General features: G+C 35.1%; 1 protein-coding gene across 1 annotated transcript in view; it reads left to right on the forward strand.

Annotated features, from left to right (window-relative positions):
- The first annotated feature begins 5,365 nt into the window (after window positions 1-5,365).
- The window catches only part of DGKB (diacylglycerol kinase beta), a 680,640-nt gene continuing 667,141 nt past the window's right edge, over window positions 5,366-18,864 (forward strand). The window contains exon 1 of the mRNA XM_081286832.1: window positions 5,366-5,620. The gene's annotated coding sequence lies outside the window, so the exon portion shown is untranslated. The remainder of the gene's footprint in view (window positions 5,621-18,864) is intronic.

Genomic DNA, 18,864 nt, shown 5'->3' on the forward strand with positions numbered 1-18,864 from the left:
TCAAGATTAGAGTGAGCACAGAAATAATTATAATCTATATATCTAGATTCCTAAGAAAGAATCAGAAAAACCACTACAAAATATGTATGCCTTATCTTTTTATAAACCATTGGTCTAAATAATAAAGTGAGGTCATGCACTATAAAATATGGGCATTTTTAGTAACTCTGTGTGGATGACCATTGCTAAATCAATTATACTGTATTCTACATCCATCTTTGAGACAGCCAAATAGATGGCTGAGCTGTATTATAGCCTGCTAATTTCCAACCTAAAACTTCAACTGCAAAACTACAACTCTATCCTAGGTTTCCTATTTTGTCCGTTAAATTATCTTCTGCCTTTTTCGTGGTTCCTTTATTATGTGCGTAGTTTAGGACTTCTTATATTGTCAGAGCCTAAGAAAGTTTGACTAAACAACTTCTTCACTAATTTGTGTTATTTATCACTGCTCAGTTGTGCTGCTTTAAAACACCAGTTAGGTAACAGAAATAACTCTTTGATTTTAAATATTGCTTCCTCCTACCACAGCAAGATGTTCGCTGCCCCTAAGTGAAACATTTAGATTCAGCTATCTCCATTCAGATACAAATTTGGTTACAAATAAACAAATGAAAAACAATTTGAGTTATGTAATTAATCACTAACCTTAGAAATTATGGTTCCGAGAAAGAATTGGCAGTAGTCATGAAAATGGCTATTCTAGGTGTGCTTATGAGTGTGTTCATTTGCACACACATTTACAACCCTACTAGGTGCTAAGCTGTGGGCTTCTCCTGCACTGTATACTTCCTGGATTCTTACAACCACTCTACAGTGTAGTGAATATCATTATCCTCAGTTTATAGGTAAGAAAACTGAGGTGTGGAGAAGATAGTTGTCCCAAGGTCTTCAGGTAGATATTGACCTAGCTAGGAGTTGAAGTGTATCTATTATGTGCCAAAACCTGGGTTCAGCAGACTGGTAAGATGGCCTCTCCAGCAAAAAGCCACAGTGATATACTTTGTTAGTTTCCTCTTCTATAAAAGATGAAAATTGAATTAGGTAAAGTCTAAGGGCCTATCCAAATCCAATATATTATGATGACTATTCTTTTTAAAAGGAGTGAAATAAAATCATGCCTTTTCTGGGTCTCCCCTAGCCTTGTAACCTACATTCAGTGATTCATAGATTTGAAACCAGTGGAAAAGTTCCCATGTGACAGTTTGTTCAACTAGTTGATTTAGGAAGTAGTTCTTTTTTTTAAAAATCATACAAATCAAAGTTATTAAGGATTTAAATCATGTTATCATAAATCTGAATGATTCGACTTTTCTGAAACATAAACATTCTTAATTTTAATTAACAATTTTTATTTATGAGACCATATGTCCTTTAAAAGCAGATGTTATGACTAATTGAACTGTTTCTTCATACTTTTGAGAGAAATAGATGGTCAATGTTTGTTGAATAAAATTAATATGACAAGGTTATTCTTCTCCTTTTTAATTCTTTTTAGTTATACATGACAGTAGAATTCATTTTGAAATAATTATAAATGCATGGAATATATATTGTTCTAATTCAGTCCCTACTACCTCCCCTTTCCCTCCCCCCTTCCCTGATCTTTTTACCATTTACTTATTGTTGCTGTTTAAAATTAATTTCTTGTGGATGCATGCAATTGTCAAGGTGATTCTTAAGCATTTGTTTACATAAAGGGCTGATTAAAAATAAATTTCTGTCTTCTGGAATTTTAAATTATAAATTTATCTACTGAAAGTAATATACTTCATTATACAAGCTATTTCCCATCATCATTTGTTTAAAGAATCACATTATTGAGAGTGATAAAAGTGATAAAAGTCTGTAACATTTTTTGGAATTCTTACGCAAGTATGCAACAACTTATTTCTTTATGCTTCTAAACTAGTCTCCATAAACCTAGATCCAGATTGGCAAGTCAAAGAAGGGGGACAAGGGAGAGCTGTAAATTTCTTAAGGATTAAGTAGGTCCTTGATGTAACTGGTTTGCAAAAATGATCAGGATAGAGATTATAGGGAATTTTATTGATTGCATTTGGAGAGTGGAAACCCACTCTGGAGCAGTATTAAGAGTAGGCATTTATCATGCAATTTTGTGTAGTTTGTGAGGGATGGACCTGAAAGGATGCTTAAAGACGGTGGTAAGTGTGCCACTTTCCTACAGTGCCACAGTTACTTAACAGCTGAATTAAGACAGGAAGACAGCAAACACCTTTTTTCCCAGCTCAGTTATCTTCCCAATGCCCCGCACTCATAGATTATCTCCTTATTCATATATATATATATATATATTTTTTTTTTAAATTTTTTTTATTGGTTGTTCACAACATTACAAAGCTCTTGACATATCATATTTCATACATTAGATTGAAGTGGGTTATGAACTCCCAATTTATTCACTAATATATTTTTAAAAAAAACTAATGTGCACCTATTATTCTAAACACTTTGGTAGATACTAGAGATAAATGAGTGAACTACACAAACATGGCTTTTGTAGACATTGCAAACTTTTGGCTTTTTCTCTAGTAAAGGAGTAGCATTAAATAATTTAGTTTGAGAAAACATTTGTTGATGATGAAAGAGATTTAGATAAAAATTAAGATTATTTCTATCTTAAAGTGTTGCTTTTTTAAATTAATGAGTATTTATAGAGCAAGTTCATTTTTTCTACCACTTTTTTTTAAAAAAAATTGATCAATTATATAAATATCCCAGTAGAATTTTCTTTAAATGAAGTTTTGGTGGTAGAGAAGCATCTTAAACAAATGGACAAGGAATCAAAAGCAGCAATTTGTAAATTCTCCCCCAAAATAGAAATCCTGAATTATAACAGTCAAGAATTAAGGATTGGTCCTCAAATGAAGATCATTTTCTTCATTACCAAATCTTGTAATTTTGTCAATAAGACTGTTTTTCTTTTCTTTAATTCTCAGTAATGCTATGAGCATTTTTTTAACAAATCAATTTAATTAGTGTTAGGTAGATTTGTTTAAAAAATTACCAATAATCTCAATATCTTGTGCTTATTTCTTCTCTACCCAGACTGAATGCTTAGCTTTCTTCCTTTTTTATAATAAAAATGTCTAATACATTTTGTCTCTTAAGAATGTTCAAGTGTTTTTTCCTAAATATGTTGAATTTCAAAATAGAGATAAAGGTAAAGACAAAAACTAAAATGGTAAAGTACGAAAAAAAAAACTGCTAAACTATGAAATTTGTGATCCTGATAGTGTTTCTTCCTGAGAAAGGAGTTTTAGGGCCAGAATAAGCTTAAAGTCACACCACCTTCCCTTGGCTTTATGTACCATAATGTATCTCTAGGTGGTAGAAACTACTTTCTTAAAATGCAGTGAATTCAAGTACAAAAATAAGATGTTACTTTTCAGATTTTTAATATTAATTGTGCTTTATATAATAATTATTTAATAGACAAAGCATAAATAGGCAAAATATATGGCATGTTTTATTAGAATTTTGACATTTAAAAAATCTGGATACTTTTTGCACTTAGGATATTATATGATTTTTAATACAAAATGTTAACCTATGGCATCTTTCATTATGGTTATTTTGGCAAATTTATTTATTGGATGATTGAAAGATGCTTTGTTCATTGATTGATCTTTGTAGTTTTCTTATATAAACAAATCAGGAGATGTATTAATCTTTTGGGGTTCTTTTTCTTCCATTTGATTTCTTGTTATATTCCCAAGGATTTCTTCTTTCTGTATTCTCCACTGTCTGAATTAACCCTGATTATAGGAACCCTTATGACAGGGAAAATATATGGCAAACATGAAAGTACTCAAAGCAAGGCAGAAATAATTGAAGGTGTACATAAGGAATAAAATCAAAAGGAATTAAGCTTATTTTTAGCTCAGACAACTGAAGGATGAAAGTAGATTAGAAATATTAAGTGGTACTTAGTAAGGGTTTTTCATGATGAACCAATCTACAGAACAACTGTGAAAATAAATCATTGCTAGAGTAAATGACGTCAGGTATCAAGATGCATCCTGGACTTCAGAGGAATTAGAATGTCTTTAACCTGTAAATTCCACTGAATATCACCTTAAGTGAGAATATATTGAAATAAATGAGGGCAGAAAATAACCAACAACCAGAGAGAGGGAGAGCCCATAAAAAAAAGTAACAAGTAGATTTCAGTAGAATTTATAGTTAATGGGGCAATATTAATGCATCAAAATCACAGTGTGTGGGGAAGCTAAGGACCCACAATGGACACATGCATCAATGTGACCTGCACTGAGGCAGTTAAGCACTCTCTTTAACTATCAGGGTTTGCACATATTTTATCAGATAACCTGATTATTGACTGGCCTACATTTTTAGTATCCTATGCCTTATTTTACACTCATGGCTGAAAATCATCATTTTTATGTGTGTCCTGACTGGTTTTATATATATATATATATATATATATATATATATATAAAATTTTTTTTTTCCATCTTAATAAATGTCTAGTTTATCCTTATTCATCCGCTCCTGGGTTACCAAGCTGGAATGCAGCAATAGTGTGCGCAGCTGCCACAATTCATAGACGTGGATTAGGCAGGTGGTTGCTGAACAATGACCCATCAAAGACTACATTCTCTATAGAAAGAGGGGAGACAGGTATCAGGTTTCTCATGGGAGGGGAGATATACACTGAATGGTAGTAATTGCAGTGAATTCAGTTTAATGTCTCAATAACAGTCACTCATAACCTGTACAGTCTCCTCCCCTATGTAATAACTCAACCAGCAGTTAAACAGCTGTGAAGCCCTGTCTCCCTGATTTTCCCCTGTGCTCCAACAGCAATAGTAGCAACAGCAGCAGCAGCCAGAGATAGGCAGGGCTGTTGCTTGCAGCAGCGCAGATTGCCTCCTCCTCACCGCACGCGCGCACGCACACACACATACACACACGCACACACACACACACTCACACACACACACACAGACACACACACTGAACAGACTTCCAATATCAAGGCATCTTTGATAAAAATCAAGGGATGAAAAGAGATGAAAGAAGAGCGTTATTCATGGACAACAGGTATTTCCAATTATCTGGTAAATTCAGTGTTCTTGATGCTTATTGGCATGAATAATAAAATAATCTTTGCCCTACCTAGCCTGAGTGGGAGAGGAGGTCCGTAGTGGAGGAGGGTAAAGTGGGAGGAGTGAGATGTGGGGAAGAGGGACGCCAAAATTGACTTTCAAGCTCCGGAAACCTACGTCTTTCATGTCTTTCAACCTCCGCTGTTTTTGAGTTGCAAAGGATCAGGGACTGGTGGACTGCAGGCAGCCGGTGCTGTTGCCTGGAAGTAGATTTCCATCTTTTCCGACACTAGTTTGAAGGGGCAGTGTGTTCTGGAAGCGGGTGGCAGTAGGGAGGAGGATGCTGTGAGCAGAGTTCTTTAGCTCCACTCCTCAGGGGAAGCCGAGCTGTGGGAGAGCTTCTTACTGAGCGGACGGCGTGTGAATTGGAAAGGATCCTGAGAGCTGGTCGGTCCCAGTTCCTCTCCGGAAAAGCAGTCGCTCTCCCTTTCGGAGATGCGCCTAACCTTCGTCTGCATCACACTGCAGTAAGTTAAACTGGTCACGGTTGGCAATTTGAGTGGCTTCTGAGTGTGGAGTGCGGGGGAAGGGAAGCTGAAAAGAAATGGAGAGGAAAGTTAGAAAAACATAGCTTTGAATTTTCCCATGCAATGTGCAATCATTCGGTTTGTCTCCCTGACTCCTGTCCTAGTTATGCTGTGGTCGTGTTACTAAGTTATTTGCACTGCTGATTGCTAGTTAGGTCTGCAGAAAGTGCCCGGTTTGTTGTGATTTTAAGCAACAAAGCTGGTAGATGTGTTCTAGATTTAATTCCAAAGTGGTCTGCTGAAAGTTACTGATAAGATGGCAGCTTGCCTTTAAAAAAATAAATCAGCAAAGGGGCTGGTTTAGAATTCCAAATGCTCTAGATAATGGTTGTAAGTTTCACTCCTGATTTATTTCCTAAACGTAAAACAAGCAGACAAAATAAAAATGTCTTTGATTTACCTTATTAAATTAAGAAAAAAAAGAAAAAGAAAAAGAAATGTGAACTCAGGCTCTGGGTTACTGCTAGGCAACAACCTAGGGGGCACTGGTAATATGATCACATTCAAATATTCTTTAGTGGGTGGCATGCAGAGAGTTCCCCCAGTTTCTTATTGCTGCAGTAATCTCCACTTGTTCAACAGTATCTTCCTTGTGATTTCACAGTGGTGATTTTTTACATAGATGGCTCTATACTTAGAAACTAAGCAGCATTGTGTTCACTGGCAGAAAATGAAGGCTTAAAAAAACTTTTAAAAAACAACTTAAACTCAAATTGCAGATAACCAACTCTTTTAAAAATAGGTCAGTAAGGGCCAGCCCATTGTAAAGCAAATGCCCAAATAAGCATGAATGCAGGCAGAACACTAAAGGTCTTTTTTTTTAAAGTGAAACTGGGAATTATTAATCTAAATATGTTGAAATGTCTAGCCAGGCCCTCTCATAGATTGTAATTTTATAATAGTGAAAAGAAAAAAAAAAAGAAAAAGAAAACAAGTCCCTCAAGTTGAAAGCATATGGTACACAAAAAAGTTATATTTAACTGGAGGATCATTGGAGAAATTTCTGTATTACTACATCTTTCTCCAAGAAAGATTAATGTAAATTAGAAAGTACTGAAAACAGAATTCAGGATTTTAAACTGGATGTTCCTATAAAGTAGCATAAACTCTATAGGTTAAGGTGGTTACAAACTTTTGAAATAACTCTTGTGTGATGCACAATAATTCTGAAGACCTCTGCCATGAGAAAAGAGGAAATTAAAGCCTACTCTTATCCTATTATTTCAATTTTAAATTATATTATTCCTTCTTTAATCCACCTAATCTTCATTAGTTTGCTAAAAATAAAATATGTCCAGGATGTAATTTAAATTGTTTAGTCTAATTAGCTGCTCATCCTGTCGATCTCTAGATACTTTTGGCATTGTATTGTTGTAGTATCCATTCCACACATGAAATTTCTCTCTGCATAAACATGTGACTTTCTGAATCACTGAGTAAAATATAATCCAGAGGATGTATTTGCTATGTATTTGTATTATGATAATGCATACATGAGGGTGATTAAAAAGTTTAGGCAGCAATAAATTAGATCTAGGTAAAGAAGAATATAGGTTGAAGGAGTTTTCAAGCAGTTCCATGTACTCTAAAAGAGATGAATACTTGAACTTCAGGTAGCAATCTAAAGAGAAGGAATATCAGGTGGAAGACATTGATAACAACTTGTGAAAATGTCTTTAAAGACAGAAACTTAGGTAGTTGGAGGTGAAGTATAGAAATACCCTTGATTCACACTTTTCTGGTCCTACTGATAAGCAAAATTTGTATTATGTTAATAAAATTGTTATGGTTTTGAAAGAAAGCAATTATTTTAAGTTTTAAACCATTGGTGAGGTTTATTGGGACAGTGTTTGAACTAGGAAAGTATCCTGTGAGTCATGGTTTTCCTTGTACACTACTGAAAGAAGAGAGAGTTGTAGCCACACAGGTCAGACATAGATAGTTGCTTGTCCCTAAATCTAATCTGTCTGCTAATAATAATAAGTATGATATATATAGGCTTGATATGACATTTTAAGATTATTATTTCCTGGATGCTTCTTCTGGCTGACTCAGGATCAGAGCTGTATTTATGTATGCAAGATAGTGTTGCAGAATTCTCTTAAGAGTAATACCTCTAGCCTATGAGCACCTGCCCAGAGGAAGCTTCAGGCAAAGCTGAGAATAAACCTCTTCCTAGAGCCCCTATTCCATCTACAGCATTCTCTCTCTTATAAAACACCAACATAAAATAACCTCAAGTAAGAGCCCATGTACTTGTTGACCCTGGGTTTCAACCGTGAAGTAGATTCAATTCCTTCAGAGCTCTGCCGATTATTTCCATACATAATTTGCTCATTGCACAATGAATGATAATGATAATTTCTGTAAGTATAGTCAATGCAGTACTAGGTCAAGCATTTTGAAAGTGTTGTTTCATTTATGGTATAACAACTATGGAAGGGAGATGGCATTCTCTCCCATTTGGAGGGAATTCAATGTTCCATAGAATAAAAGAATTGTTGAAAGCAACATATTTGGTAGATAATGGACTAGGATTAGACCACAAATGTGACTAACTCCAATTTCTGGTCGTTTTTGTTGTTGTTGTTGTTTACCTGAACTATTCAAATGGTACTCTGTTGATGATTACGTGTGGTAAGTCTACCATTTTGTGGATGCAGTTGGTAAGTGAGTGTTTGAGAAATCACATCAGGTAGGGGAGATCTTTCTGCTCTGATGATACCAAAGATTGGAACCCCCAAAACTGGAACCTAAATTAACCCCAGATCCAAACCTGGCATAGTCACCATCCAATTTCAGGTTCTGCTTTGGCTTTACAAACTGTGGAAATGAAGCTGGGGACATTGCCAGGAAGATGCTGGAGTTCATTTGGGAGGAATGAAGTTGGAAGAGGGATAAAAGGACAATAAATGGATGACATGGTAGGAGACACATAAAATGTGTCCAGATCCTTTGTTCTGAGGTACTCTAAAAAACTCCTTAGGCCGTGTGTGGGAGGTGGATATGTTTAAAGTCGAAGATAAAACACAGACTTGAAACATCTCTTTAAATCATTGTAAGATCTGATTATAAAAATGAGGTTAGGCTTATCTCCAGATAATCTTTACACACTTTTAAGAGGGAAAAAAATGATTCAAAGAAAAGTGGGGTGAAAAAGGCCAGATGATGACTGTAGAGGTAAAACAGTACATGGAAATATCACTGATTGTTGCATAATCATTTCTTGAAAATTTGCCAAGAAGCAAAAGGCCATCTTCAACTACTGAGGAGCAAAACAGAATGCAAAGTGTTAGGTAAAATGTGAAGTGTTACGGAGCCTAACATGATTACTGCCACTTGTCTTCTTATCACAGAAGACAAACACTAACAAGGAATAAAATGAAAATGTTATAGGCATAGAGCCAAACAATATTTTAGGATTGGTCTTTCTCAGCATGCTAAATTTAAACAGCTGAAATTCTTTTTTAAGGACTTTCTGAGTCAACAATTTGAAATGACGGATTTGCCTTTTAATAGGGAGTTTGTATTGCCTTGTAAATTTGAAACACAGTGTCCTTGACTGGGTTATTTTTGATTGGCAACATGCCAATCACTATAGATGCAAGGAACATAAAAACTGTTACCTTCAAATCAGAAAGTAAATGAGCGTGCTCCACAAGCTGAGTTGATGCTACTGAGCTGTTGTCAAATATGTATGTAGTGATGGAGCTTTGCAAATATGTTCACGTTCTTGGCCCTGATTCATTCCCTTGTCATTTGTGACATTTCACGTTGGGGCTGGGAATGCAATTCTGAGGGATGATTTTTAAAAGTAGCATTGAAAATGGCCTTCATCTTTTTACAGTTTAAAAATCATGGTACCAACTTTTGTTGAATGTTTACTATATGCCAGCTAACTTTATAAGCATCTTGTACATTTAATCTTGACATTACCCTTATTTGATAATCCTAATTGTTTTTTTTTTCCTTCCCATTTTATAAGGGCAAACTGAGGAACAGCAGGGTTAAGTGATTTTCCACAGTTAGAAACTTGTAGATATACAGTGGGGGCTTGAATCCAGACAGTTTGGCTCTAGAAACCAGATTTTTAACCAAAAGGTTGAAAGTCTACTATTTGTCATTGGTTTATTATAATCCTCTACGGTTCATACTATCTTATACCTCCTTTGTTTCTATTTATATTTGTCTTTCTGGAATTTACAGTTTTATTTTGTTTTGGTGCTGAGGATTGAACCTGGGTCTCCCTACCACTGACATACTACATCCCTAGTCCTTTCCATTTTTCATTCTGAGAAAGGATCTCACTAAGTTGCCCAGGCTGCCCTCGAACTTGCCATCCTCCTGCCTAGGCCTACAAAGTAACTGGGATTGCAGGCTAGAATATTGTGTCCAGCTGGAATTTACTTCTTGATTCCCCAAATCCTCTGGCCTCACACCATACTCACGTGTGTCATTTTGTAATGTAACTTCAGCCCTTAAGCTTTTAGTGTAGAGTCATGACCCACTGGGGATTTTATTTGGATTTTACTGCTGATCTGAGATTCTACCAAAATTTGTGCTTTCCTTTGTTGAATATGCCACAGAGTTGAAATGGTCTTGTTTCCACACTGAAGAGGGGAAACAAGACTTATTTTTTTAGAACTTTAGTGTTTAGCATAGTGTCTAACATGCCATTGAAGCTCAATAAATACTTCTCTTAATAAACTGACCTTGGGACTCTAACTCAATTCCCTAAAGGAGTAGGGAGACCCACGTGCAACATATTTCACCTTTACCTTCCAAAAAGACTAGAGAATTGCCTTTTAAACACAAGGTGTAAATTTTGAGCCAGGGAATATATTTTAATAAACAAAACTCCTGGTTGGTATCTAAAATTACTCAAAATGCATTTACTTCCCCTGTGTGGTTTGAATTGAGTATCCCTTACCCAACACGCATGGGACAAGAAGTGTTTCAGATTTTTTGCAGGAATATTTGCATATACATAATAGTATAACTTGGGGTGGGACCCACGTCTGAAAATGAAATTCATTTGTTTCATATATAGTTATGCAAATAGCCTGAAGGTAACTTTATACAATATTTTTAGTGTGCCTGTTTTTCAGCTCACCTGTTGCATGAGATCAGGTATGAAATTTTCTACTTGTAGCATCATGGCTACACTCAAAAAGTTTCTGATTTGAGAGCACTTGAGATTAGGAATGCTCAACTGGTATTAAGTATTTAAAATATAGGGGAAGATATTTTTGGAAAATGAAATGACATTTATTTCCAAATCATAAGGTAGAATTTTTATTGATCCCTAATTTCTGATATCAAGTTATTTTTGTATTTTTTAGAGGATAAAAATAAATATTAGAATAAATGAGTCAGTCATCAAAGGTGTCCTGCCCTTATAGGACAATAGTGTGAAAGTTGTGAAACTGTGCTTTTTAAAATTGTTTTTTGAACTCTTATTTCCTTTGAGGAAAAATACCTTATGAAATTTTAATTCAGTGGTAGCTAAGAAATAGTGAATCCTATCTGCAAACAGACCTTCCATACTTCAGTACCACTACAGAGACTGAAGTCAAGGTTGGTAGTAGGAAATCATTCCTAACTTCCCTCCCCTAAAGAAGTATTTTCAGTTTATATGATTACTTGAACCCTAGTTTTTAAAATTTCTTTTAATAAATATTTAAATGTTATGTAACTAGACTATTTTTCAGATATAATAGTTTTTAAAAAGCAATGTCTTAGGCAAAATCATTCCATTTTGTTATTCTTCCTAATCCACATGAATTATCAAATAAGAATTACAATAAGGGGAAGGACAGATGGGAAGAGAAGTATGGTAGCTATTTAAAATGTCTGCTCTTTGGAGTTACATCAACAGAGTAATCTTAGAATGTTTTCCCAGTGAGGCAGTTGGACCTTGCTTTACATTTACTTTTTTAAAAAAATTCCAGGTTTTGATCATGATGAGATAAAGTTGTGAATAATGGTGTGAAGAAATTCACTGTACAAGTAATTTCTCAATATGCAAAAAAAGCCAGAATTTTGCCATTCTAGTCTTAGTTACAATGATATAGGGGTTAAAATCTAAATGTAAAAACAACCCTTATATTAGTTTCATATTAGTAAAAATATTTAATGTGACTCAACATTTATTAAATATTATTTAAACTTTTTATAAGGAGCTTTATTAATTACTATTAGGGCCAAAAATTTTTTATTGAATTACAAAGTCAAAAATAAAGATAACTGTTAACATAGATAAATTAAATATACATGTACACTTCCTGAGTAGTGGCCAATGCACAATTAATCTTCAGAAATTCTAGTTCCCTTTCCTTTTTGTAAAAAAAAAAAAAACCAAAACTATATTGAGATATTGAGAGGTCTTTCATTTCAATTTCTCTGACATTCATCAAATGTAGTCATACTTACCTATTTGATATATAAGATGACTTTCTATTTTGTTTTATATAGACTGCTCTGCTATTTGTACCTAAGCACACTGTGAAAACATGACCTCTTCTGTGAGGAAAATTACTATTACCTAGATTGATTCCTTTTGAGTTATATGAACTGGAAAGGAGGAAGAAATAGAGGTGCTGTGAGAAAGCATTATAGGATACTTGACCTGAAAACAGAACTTCAAACAGAAAAGATGAGATTGTAGTTTATTCAGCAAGTTGTTTTGCTGATACAGGGGTTATAAAAGTGTTTCTTCCCTGGCTTTTGACCAAAGAATTCCTTTGCTGGTTAATGAAAAAGAAAAAAAGAAAAAGAAAAATAGAGCTGGGGAATTCTTGCTTGTCATGCCTTTGCTTCTGTACATTTTGGAGACTGCAAGTAATAGCTACTGGGAAGTTTGATTCATACAAATGGAGATATGAAGGCCATGGCCTAAAGACAGAAGTACTGACACCATGACCCCGATCCTGTTTCATTCTTCAGCCACCGATGGGCTACTCTGTGAGGCACTGAGCCAGGATCAGTGGAGGAGGAGTAATGATAGCAGACAAGGGCCCATCGTACCTAAAGTTGCACTTCAGTGAATGAGAAAGATGGAAGTAAAAACACCTCAGCAGGGAAACAAGCACCTAATGTGCTGTCCTTGTATTGCTATGAGAGACAAAGAGCTGACACCAAGAACAGAAGAGCCTCGTGGAGGGGGAACAGACTGGTCTCATGATTAACAGGGACCACTCGTGCCCTCCCCACCTCATCAGTTTTGTTTTATTTTTTCCCTCTGTAGTTGACAGTGAGTATAAGGTGACAGGGAGTTCAAGGGGATTGTACACTTGAAGGAATCCTTAAGAGCAAGACAGATGAATTCATGGTGAATCAGAATTTCAGAATTATTGAGCAAAACACTTTCATTCAGTCAAAAACATGACTCCCACATTGCTTTTTTCTTTCCCTTTATATTATAGAATTATTCAGCTTCGGGCAGCTTTTAAAGATTAGAAATATGCAAGTACTTAATGTTGCTTAGTAACTTCTCTTGCCTGTCATTTTGGGCTGCACATTATCGACTTGTAACTTCCCCACACTTGTCCCAAATTACTAGAATCAGGAAAGAGCCCACAAGCTGATGAGTCACTTTGCTATCCTGTTGTTCTTAGTAAGAGTTCTGATCACCAGAATGGGTGCCTTGTTATTACATAATGTCGTGTGCCACAGCATATGTTAGAACTTTCTATTTGGTAAATAAAGGTTCCCTGTCACACGTTGAAGATAGCAGCATAGTGTAAAAGCCATTCAGGAGGGGCTATTGTTTTGCTTAGTCTCAGATTTTGAGTGTGCCCTGTCCAAAGGACAATATATTCTGACAGTGAAGTGGTAAGGTCTTTGAGCTTCAAGTAGAAATTTTGTTTTGGACCTATCAATCCTTCTGGTATCCAACTTACCTGCATAACTACTTGGTGGTGCATTTGATGCTTAATTAACTATATTATCTTTATAAGAGCAATTAAAAAAGAATAGTTTGGGCTGGGGATGTGGCTCAAGTGGTAGTGCACTTGCCTGGTATGTGCAGGGCGCTGGGTTCGATCCTCAGCACCACATAAAAATAAAATAAAGATGTGCCAACAAAAAAACTAAAAAATAAACATTAAAAATTCCTCTCTAACAGAAAAAGAATAGCTTGAAAGTGACTATAATATTGCTATTTTATGATTAAGTAAATGTACCTTAATTGTTTATATTAATGACTGTAAAAATAAGAAAAAATGTGTTAGACTTGATGTATTTGTCAACACTGTAGCAGTGCTACACTGATCAATTTTTTTTTTTTCTGCACTAAGAAGCATCAAAGCTTCTTGAAGGAATTTGCACCTGGAATTTGCACCTGTATTGTACAGTGATTATCCTAGACAAAAGAATGTCCTATAACCTCTGCTTCTTTAGCATTTGTTTGATGATACTAATGAGGGAAAATCCAAATTGTTACATGGTAAAGAAAACCTGTTTGAAGAATAATAGCATATGTATTAAGAGAAGGAAAATCATAAAAGAGGGAAATCTTTCCCAATTTAACCATTAATTTTTTAATTTGCATAGTCCAGATGCAAGCATGTGCTGGCCAGGGATGGAGAACAAACTTTCCTGACCTTATTTAATCACATAATCCTTCCTTCTGGGAGCATCTATTAATATGCCTTTGGAAAACCCAGAGTAGAATTTAGGAAATAGTGGTCTATTAGCATTTGATTATTAATTTAAAAATTTGAATACCTACAGTAGGTTCTGGGAAGCAAATTATGAATAAAACCTGACTCTGACACTAAGGAGCTCCTAACTGTGTAGTTGACGTTGGAGGAAGACATGTAGATGTAGAAATTAAAATACCATGGCTATATGTAGCGGCAGAAGTAGGCACATGTTGCTATAGGAGATGAGGAGAGGAAGAGAATTAATCAGATAATTTAGAATCTGAGTTGAGTCTTGAGGGAAGACCAGAAATTCACTCAAAAGATGACAAAAGCACTTATAAAGATATATCTAGAGATTATTATTTGTTTATTTTCCCATGAAAACCAATATTCCTTTTGTTTATCCAAGCCAACTCTGGAGTGAACAGTTAGCTATGTGAGAAAGAGATAAGAACAAACTAGGAAAGAGATGTATAAGTTTGGTCATATAGATGGGCATGGCATTGAATCCTTAGGCATAGATAAGAATCCCCGAGAAAATACTGCTAGAGTGAAAAAGAAGATACTTTTAGGGGAAAAAAGATGCATCCTAATATTTTTAGAATATTTTGATGAAGACAAGCTTGTAAAGAGTGCAAATGGCTTGTCTTAGAGAATGGAAAGTACAACAGTGATCTGTGGCATTCTGAAGACCCAGAGAAAGCATGCTGTAAGAATGACAAAGTATTGGTTACTTCCAAGAGGTGAAGTGAAATGGGCCTGGAAAATATCAATTGCCTTTGAACACAAGGAGATCATTGATGATCTTAACTAAAGACACATTGCTAAAGTGGGGGGGGGTGTGAAACTAAGAAGAAAATGTGTGGAGTGTGTAGGAGTTGAGGAAAGAGAGACAGTGACTCATTCAAAAGTTGTATCTATGAAGGTTTAAAGAAAGAACTGTTTTCTGGAGAAGAATAGGGGTTTGAAGAAGCTTTCACTTTTCTGAGATGGGATATAATATATATATATATATATATATATATATATATATATATATATATATATACATATATATATATATATATTTAAATATCTATGAGAAGTGAAGAGTGATTTAAAAAGTGTAGAGGAGAAAAGGGGTGTTTGATAGATCTTATCAGTCCCACATTCTTATGTATCTAAGACAGAGGATATAGGTTCACTTTGACCAAGAGGGGTACCACCTCTAGATAAAGAGGGGAGGATGGATAGAAAGGAACAAACTGAAGAGGTGTGAAGGTTTTACAGTGCTCAGCTGAGAATATTTCTGGAATTTAAATTTTCTTCCTTTGAACCAAGAGAAAAATGTTTTAAGTTTAGGAAGTTTATTTACCAGAGCCATATACTATGATCTGGGCAATATTGGGAAGAGGCTATTTGAGAAGATGATCTTTGATTTATGATAATAGCAATTTACCTCAAAATGTCATTCTATACGCAGCTGGATGTGACATAGAAAACGTGAAAACATGAATAGAATTAATCAAAATTAGATTGTTTTATTTTGCTGATTTTATTAAAATACCACACCTACTTCTCAGTGGCATCTATGATCTTCCTTATTACTCCTTCAGATGTGGAAATCTGGATGGCAAAGTTTCATTATCTGTATCTCCTGTCATCATTAAGATTGGTTAAGTTACATAGATCAAGATGTCAGTTACCTCTGGCAGAAATCCCCCTCATCTCGCCTGCATCGGCATTCCTATCTATTCCAGGTTAACCACTGCTCCATATGAATCTTGTTATTGCCTGGAACTTGTTACCTTGGGAATCATGAACTATAATGCAGTCATCACATGGCTCACTCTACCTCCCACCAACCTGGGGTACCTCGACAACCTCATTTTCTTCCAATGACTCTTTTCTCCCTTTTCTTACTATCCAGACAAGGCCTGTTATACAACTTAAATAACTGTCTTGTCTAAATCTTCATTTCTCTGTACTCATTTCCTTCCATTTCACATCCAGGAAAATCGTTATTCTTTCTCACTTGAGCAATGTGACTTTGGAGTTTTTGTAAAATTATTAATATCTACCACACTTCAACCTTACTTCCCATGATCCCCTAACTTCTCTGTGTCCCTGGCTTTTAGAAAAAGCTTCAGGACATGGCCCCTCTTTATGTCTTCAAGAGTGTCAACTGCTGCTCTACTCTTTTCAACACTGTGCTCCGTGTGTCACTGTACTGCTCTGAGGATCCTCGCTGCCAGAGTGACTTCTTTACCTTACTTGCACTCACATTGTTGTTCATTTTTTTCTGGTATCTAGAATAGCGCCTGGCACCAAACAGATACCTAAAAAGCACTGAATAAACAAGGGAACTATGACAATGCCCTTTGCTTGATTGGGGAGGATGAGCTGTCTCATGAAAGATCTCTCTGGGAAAACAATACATTTTTTGCCTTTAAGTCTTCTCTGTTAAATAGGTAAATGGCCATCTCCTTCCTTCTCTGAAATACACCATACCTTCTCTTTTCCCATGCATCATTATTTTTTTCTGCTTATAAGAAATTGCCTGTTATTTAGAATACCTTCTTGGTATGAAATAGTAGTGAATATATTTGCTCTTTACGGAGAAAATATTCAATCATATTATTCTGTTTTGAGAGAAGAAGATTATTTTTAATTTAACAAAGTTACAGTAGTTAGAACTATATTTCGACAACGTTAGCAGGTTAAGGTAGACATAGGCATTTGTTTTATTTATGACATTTTGTGAACTGATTTATAAGTATTCAGACTGTGAACTGAATATAAAGGAGGTGAAGGATAGGGTTATTTTCAGAATTTGATGAGAACAAGCATGGAGACTTTGAGGAATCATAGGAAGTAAATAGAAGGCTAAGAGGTCACACATAGAAAGCATAGAAGATAAGAGTCTACTTTTCCTAGTGCTTTGTCACTTTCTTGGGTTCACATTTAAGTGATGATGTGCTGATAGTAACAAAAGAAAAGATTTTTCCCAGTCACATCAAATACTTTCTATACAAAGTATAAAAAAATATTATAAAAGGTTTTATCATGATTTTCAGGTTTAACTCAGGAGTGGATAGTCAAAAGTTCAGGTTCTTAATTCTAGTCACCTTCCTTCTCCTCCTCCTTCTTTTCCCCCACAGAATCAAATTGCTTAGAGAAATAAATAAAGTTTTTTTTAGAAGAAAAGGTTGATTTCTATCAAAGCTCATCTTCAAGTAGTGCACTCTTAGCAATTTACTAGTCTGTTTTGCAAGTGTGCAATTTCCATTCACCTTCAGCTTCAAAAATCATAGAATGAGGTTGTATCTAGGATAGCTTTTGAATTTATAATAGTTTTTCTATGTAACTCTATTTAAGCATCATAAATAAGGTTAACCGTGGCCTACCCCTTCCCCCAAAAAAGTATACTCAATTTCCTTGGCACACAATATAGTGTATGCCCTCATTAATTTTATTTAACATTTATGTGGTGCTGAGGATCAAACTCGGGGCCTTAAGCATGCTAAGTAAGCACTCTACCACTGAGCCGCAACCCCAACCCAGTCCTCATTAATTTTATCTGAGATTTTTAAAATGATTGTATGAAAAGTGAAAACCAGAATGAAAAGAGTCAGACTGGAAAATTCCATTAGATTTTATGACTAGGTAAATCCTGACAAACTGATTTATTTTTAATGCACATATGTTTAACTTTTTCTCTATTTCATTTGTTGTAGACACTACTGAAAGAAGTTAATGTATTTATGTATGATACTTATCCCACGTCATATAGGAAAAACAAATGAAAACTAATTTTGAGTTTAAAGAAATAAGTTGATAGATTCAAATTGAGCTATTCCACTTTTTTTTTTAACAGTAGTAAGATTTTATGTCTTTATTTTATGCCCCTTTCCTTTCAATTTATACTTTAGTTGCCGAGGTCTGGAATACAAACTATTAATTGATACCTTTGAAGACTTGTTTTTTCTTATACTATAAGTACTGTTGGCCTATTACTACGCACGGGATGCTTATTCTCTGCTAGTGTGTTTGGCTGCTCCAGTTTCCTGAATTGAACTGTGAAATGATCTTCCTCTCCCATCTCCTTTTAAGTGGGGTTTATGATGGGTCATAGCCAGACTTATTGTACTGGAACTTCGGATGGTCTGAAGAAAGATAAGAGATGAAATACAGAAGTGTTTTTCTGTAGAGCAATTAAGTTCCCTAAAATGGTAGGGGCTGCCAGACATACTGAACCATGGTCCTCATTCTTGCCAATGCTAGAACCTGAACCGGCAGTTTTTGTTTTGACTACTTTAGAATTGATGGTAAAAAAGGTCTTCACTGGAATGGCTCATAAATTCATTGTTGTGTTATATATAATATAATACTTCCTGGCTGCTATAATTCCATGGTATTTCTCTTTATTCATGTTAAACCAGCAAGGTGCAAGTTATATAATCTTTAATTAATGTTTTAAAAAATTATTAATCTTAAAAAACTTGGCTAGTCCAGGATACTTCATGATTTTAATACTTACAAAAGAGGGTGCAAACAATA

This window comes from Spermophilus citellus (assembly GCF_964194105.1).
Source record: "Spermophilus citellus genome assembly, chromosome: 3".
Taxonomy (NCBI): Eukaryota; Metazoa; Chordata; class Mammalia; order Rodentia; family Sciuridae; genus Spermophilus; species Spermophilus citellus.